This window comes from Myotis davidii, unplaced genomic scaffold (assembly GCF_000327345.1).
Source record: "Myotis davidii unplaced genomic scaffold, ASM32734v1 scaffold616, whole genome shotgun sequence".
Classification (NCBI taxonomy): domain Eukaryota; kingdom Metazoa; phylum Chordata; class Mammalia; order Chiroptera; family Vespertilionidae; genus Myotis; species Myotis davidii.
In genome coordinates this window covers 5,088,769-5,094,901 of record NW_006291965.1, presented here as the reverse complement: position 1 = coordinate 5,094,901, position 6,133 = coordinate 5,088,769, and the positions used below count along the sequence as shown (strand labels likewise).

At 46.3% G+C, this 6,133-nt stretch overlaps 1 long non-coding RNA gene across 1 annotated transcript in view; it reads left to right on the top strand.

Moving 5' to 3' along the window:
• The first annotated feature begins 1,795 nt into the window (after positions 1-1,795).
• Positions 1,796-6,133, top strand: part of LOC107183325 — a 34,611-nt gene continuing 30,273 nt past the window's right edge. Inside the window, exon 1 of the long non-coding RNA XR_001514108.1 lies at positions 1,796-1,862. This is a non-coding gene — a long non-coding RNA (uncharacterized LOC107183325). The remainder of the gene's footprint in view (positions 1,863-6,133) is intronic.

The window sequence follows — 6,133 nt, the reverse complement described above, 5'->3', positions numbered from 1 at the left end:
TATCAGACATTGAAGATATTGTATCAGATTAGTAGTTACCTATCCAAAATGTACTCTCCTCTGTTAACGAGAAATAGAATTTCTACAATTTGAGAGTATGGCAATGTGTTCTAGCTTCATACCAGGAACTGTAAAGGGTGCATAAAAGGGCTGTGGCAATTATTCCAAGGAGCTCAACATCGTAGTAAAGAACTCTGCGTGCTTGTGGGACCAGAACAACAGGAGAAGCTATAGGTGGTCTTGGATCATATAGTGCAGACAAATAAGCACTGGAGGAAATCAGAGAAGGAAGGGACCTTTATATGCTATGGTGCTAATCTCTTCCCAGTTTCCTTGCAGCTAGGGATGATCATGGGATTACATTCTGGCCACGGAGATGTAAACTGACAGTTGTATGGACTGTCTAGGCAGGCCTGTTAAAGAGAGGCCCTGTAAGCTGGGTGCTGTATGGGTTTTCCTTTGTCTTTTCACCTCTGACTGCCAGGATCCAATACAAGAAACTGGGGCACCAGCATGGTAAAGCAGAAAGATAGAAGATGCCTGGAGTCCTGATCTTTGTAATGCTGCCCTACCAGCCCTGGACTGCTCATTTCTGGATGTCTTTTATATGAAAGACTAAAACTTTGTAGGGTTAAACTTCTTTTATCCCCCAAGTGGGACATAGGCCCTGCCACCACTCTAGAGCGATATCCCACCAAATCACAGCTGATGCTGCCAAGACCCCATGGTGCAAAATGCGGCCCACAGCCTAGCCCAGCCCAGAAACAGTTGCTGTGGGCGCCGGGTAATGACACCACATAGCAACACCTGGCTTCTTCTCCCTAGTGATGACTACCTTCCTTGCAGTATCTTCAGCTCAGAACACGACTTGCTTTATAGCCAGGTGCAAACATTTCACACCTTAACAAAATGTCTGTGAAGTGTTTTCCTGTGCCTCATCTCATTTGATCCTCACAGAAGTCCTGGAGTAGGTAGATAGGAGACTTGGTGGAATCCTATTTTCATTAGCCGGAAAACGGAGATTTAGAAAGTTTAGAAACTTGACCCGACTGAAAAGAAATGGTGGACCTTGAAAATGACTTCAGGCTTTGTCACTGCACAGAATATAGTCAAACACTACTGCAAATTAAATATTTTACCCTTGGTTCTCCCTGCATGATCTATAATAATAATCTGCTTCATGTTGATATTTACTGCTGGGTTGCTGACAATTACCTGAAAGAGAAGTTGGGGTGTTTTACTGGGCTGGAAAAAGTTGAGCTACATCAGAAAGCAGGTCTAATTAAGCAAGTTTATTCTATATATATAAAAGGCTAAGTTGACATGTGCGATACATATAATAAAGCTCGCACTGGCGCCAACCACACGTGTGTGTTTTGATCTGTCATTGTCGATCATGAATTTGGTTGACACTCCTATTATAGACAAAGGGTGAATAGTGATATTAAAATATTCCTTCTAATTAATTTCCTTTCAATGTGCACGAATCCATGCAACCAGGCCACTATTCTGAAATAAAAACACATATCCTTTCAGTTAAAAAAAAAAAAAGGCATTTTTACTAATAATATCCAAGGCACAAGCAAACTACTGCCATCAAATATATTTGGTTTTACTAATATAAAATATATTCTGTTTATTCATTTTGCCCCTCACATCACAACGAATCTTTCAGTGATGTGGAGTTTTGCTTGTCTTCCCATGATTTCCTGTAAATTAGAGCAAAAGGAGAAAAGCCTTGAAAATCAGCAGCTCTCTCACTTAACTTGCCCATTGTCCTCTCTCTGCAGGAAACCTACAGGTTGCAGAAGAAAATGGCTGGTGGAAATGTAGCAAGGAGAGTCACGTGGTTTTGAAATGAGGTGAGAATAAGTAAAATTAGTGTAACAGCAGACCTTTCTTTTTTTATTCCCTACTTCACAAAGTTAAAATTGGGGACATGATTGAGGCGAGTATGTTTTAAATGAGTGTAAAACAAGGACATATCTTTCTGACAATATAAAATGAGGGGAAGGGAACTTGGATGATAAATGAAAATTCACATCCCCTTCTGTCTATCGCCCACCCCAACACAACAGGCCAACACAAAGGACCATTTTCTAGTCCTAGGGTGTGGTACCTTTAGAGAAAAGCTGAACTCTTTACGTCTTTGATAATTTTAGAAGAGTGTTCAGAGTATGAGCATCCAAGTGCTGTCTTGTGCTTCTAAAGTTCTGCTATTTTCCCTCAAGAAGGGCCAGCATTAACAAAATTTAATAATTTGTGATGAAACAAATTCTAAAGCATAAACTGGTAGGATTTAGAAAGAAAATCATTCTATCTATATATATAAAAGGCTAATATGCTAAGTGTCAGACTGTCTGACCGGTCGCTATGATGTGCACTGACCACCAGGGGGCAGACGCTCAAAGCAGAAGCTGCCGAGCTGCAATGACTTGGCAGCGGTGGTTCTTGGGTGATGCAGCCCGGAACCAGAGAGGAGGGAGCCCGATTTCTCGCGGGGCCGTGCAATTCCACCTTCGGCTATGGGTTATGTTGTTGCTGGGGTACTGTCAGCCCCGAATCTGGTTTAATGCACACTTGCATTTGTGTTCCACACTCTGTTCGAGAGCAACTTTGCAGAGTTCCCTCTTGCACTCCAGAACCCCTCGGGGGATGTCGGAGAGCCAGTTTTGGCTCGATCCCCGCAGGCCAGGCTGAGGGTCCCCACCTGCTGGAGGGACTCCGCTCACTCCTTAGACGCCAGGGAGGGACCACGGGAAGTTGGCTCCAGAGCATGTCCGGCCCATCTCACCCAGTCCTGCCCCAGTGGCCATCTTCTAATTAATTTCCTTTCAATGTGCAGGAAGCTGTGCACTGTGTCACTAGTCTATATATATAAAAGCCCAGCGACCATTATGGTGGAACAACCAACACGACCAGTTGTTATCACGTGCACTGACCACCAGGAGGCAGATGCTCAACATAGGAGCTGCCCTCTGGTGGTCAGTGCGCTCCCACAACAGGAGCACCGCTCAGCCAGAAGTAGGGCCTCTCCTGCCTTTGCGGCAGTGTAAGGAGCAGTGACCAAGTGGTAAGGAGGGAGCAGGTGGGCCGTTAGGAGTGAGGGGTCCCAGATTGCAAGAGGGCGCAGGCCAGGCTGAGGGACCCTCCCTCCCCCGCTTGCACGAATTTTGTGCATCGGGCCTCGAGTTTTGTAAAAAATAAAATGATGCAGACCAAAGGTGGACCTAATCATGAACAGCCAGGGTAGAGCTACAATAGTATGTTTGCAACATGAAGAAATGATTGCAACCAAAGTTAGAGGATCCACTTTCAGGGTTCCTCACACACATGGCTGGCTGGTCAGTGCTGGCCATTGTCTGGAAGCTCAGCTGGATGGGGGCTGGGAGCCTTGGTTTCTCTCCACAGGGGCCTCTCCACACCTGCTTGGGTTTCTTCAGTGCATAGGGACGGAGCTCCAAGACAGCAGGGCAGAAGTGCATGGAGTTGTGATGCTCTAGCCTCAAAGTCACAGAGCTCCACTTCCACAGAACTCTGTATCTATGACAGTCACAGAGATTCACCCAGACTCTAGGGGAGGGGACGCAGACCCCCCATTCAATGGGAGGAACGTCAGGGTCACGCTGTAAGAGGAGCATGCAGGATGGGAGATAAAGTCACCATCTTGTGAAAATAGGGACTGCCACAGTAGGAAAATTAAGTTCATTATAGGAAAGGGGGATGTTTTTCAATCACCTACTTAGTGAAGAGCTGTTCGACCACATATTAGCTCTTACAACCCCTGGGAAGTTTCTAGAGGTGAGATTCAGTGCCATCCCCTTGGCATCATGAGTTGTCCAGAGTCACTGTTTCATGAATCTGCATGAAATTCAGAGTCAAGTACTAATGCCCAGGTACCATCACTTTTGGGAAACATTCTTAAAGAGTCATTTTGCTTTTTCTAAGAGTGAGGTAGTTTTGGGGGAAACTGCTCTCTCCAGTATCCTGTCCATCAGGAGGAAGGCAATTCCAAACCCAGGTTTCCAAGGCAGTGGCTTCCACCTCAGTGCCTCCCCATCATGGGCCTGGGAAGGCAGGCGATGTATGCTGGGAGCTGCCCTTTGGACAGCCATCTTCTCTCCTCCTGTGCCACTGTGCCAGTGTGCCCTATGTCATTATGGTAGCAAATAGCAGTAACCCAAGTTTTCCTAGCCTGTGGGTACAACTTTGGCCACATTAACAGCAATAGATCACATTTCATTAGCTAATAAATACCCTCTCCGGGAGCCAAACCTCAGTGAGTATTCTCAGGGTGTGTAGGGTTATCTCGCCTGTTTGCCTGTCAGTTGCCTTTTACTGTTTTGCTCCTGGCCCTCCTGGCTGATGTTTCCTGCCTGAGAAGCTTTCAGAGGTGGTCATCTCCTCACGGTTACTGCTGCCACAAGGGGCCCGACATCTGCACAAAAGGCTCTGGCAGAACTGGGGACTCAGCAGTCCTCAAGGACCTAAGACCTGCTGTGTGGGGCAGAGATGGAGAAAAGGTTTCCTGCCACACCCCAGCGCTCCCCGCCCCCAGCTCTGGGCCTCACTTTGTTTTCTGGGTACCCAGGTAGCATTGCTTGAGCCGTTTCTTCTCACAGAACACTGTGACAACAGTCTCTTTAACCTCTGCAAACGACCTCTCTCTCCACAGGGCTCAGATGAGAATCCAGGGAAACCAAATTCTTTAAAATAGAGGCCAGTAGGCTGCCGGTTCCACCAAGTCATCAGACATTTCCAGACATGCCTGATCCCCAGCCGAGAACACAAATTGGGCCCAGACTCGAATCCCTGCTACATTACCCAACATACATAGCGGTGCTTTCTCCCATATCGACTCTGTGAGGTAGGAAGGATAGATCCTACTGTGGTTTCCTTTTTTCATACAAAGCAATTAATTCTTAGTGGGAATTAGCACAGAGGCTGGAGTAAAATAATAATTAAGATTCAGATAGGGCATGTGAATGGTCTTTGAACAGCAAATCTGAAACTCTCCTGGAGTCACTCCATGGTGACAGGTCACCAAGATTGGCCTGGACACCGTAGGCAGTTAGACACAGTTTCCTCTCTGTGTTCACAGCATGTTGGTCTGTTGCATTTTATGGCACCACTTTAAATGTTATACTTTCCCACTGACCGCTTCCTGTGCCAGCAGAGTGCCTGGCATGGGGAAGACACTTGATAAACATTTATTGGTGGAATGAGTATGAATAGCTTAACACTTCTCAAGTGGAGGTGGTACCCACCCACCCACACCTCAAGAGCGCTTGGAAGTGTGGGGCATTTGTGGTTGTCATAGCCTTAAGTGACCAGTGTCAAAGCTTTTATAATCTGTCAGACAGTCCTGCACCAAGAAGCACTCTGTCCCTAAATGCCAATTGCTCCTCCTTGGAGAACAACTGCAAAGAAGTCCAAGCACCAGGGAAGTCTTGAGGCCTCCTAAGGCTTCAGGTTTAGCCTAGGAACACCTAAGTGACCTGTGACCTTGCGATTTGAGCTATGGAGTTGCAATGGGGACTATGCTATGTACTCATCTCATGTTATGATTTAATGAGATAACATGTACAGTGCCTAATAGGCCCTGACCAGTTTGGCTCAGTGGATAGAGCATCGGCCTGTGGACTCAAGGGTCCCGGGTTCGGTTCTGGCCAGGGGCATGTACCTTGGTTGCGGGCACATCCCCAGTGGGGAGTGTGCAGGAGGCAGCTGATTGATGTTTCTAGCTCTCTATTCCTCTCCCTTCTCTGTAAAAAATCAATAAAATATATTTAAAAAAAATAATAAAGTGCCTAATAGACTACTACACCTGTAGTGGGTAGGCAAGTGATCTGGGTTCTTTTACAGCCGTCTCAGGCAGTGAGAACTCACACCTGTCAATGCATCAATTGGGCCTAGGGCAGGGGTGGGCAACCTTTTTGTGAGTGTGTGCCAAAACCAGCAAAATCTCTGACTCAAAATTCTTCTGTGTGCCAACCCTAATTTTTTGAGAACATGTTATTCCTACTTGATATCTCTTAAGGCAGTGATGGCGAACCTTCTGAGCTCAGCGTGTCAGCATTTTGAAAACCCTAACTTAACTCTGGTGCCGTGTCACATAGAGAAATTTTTTGAT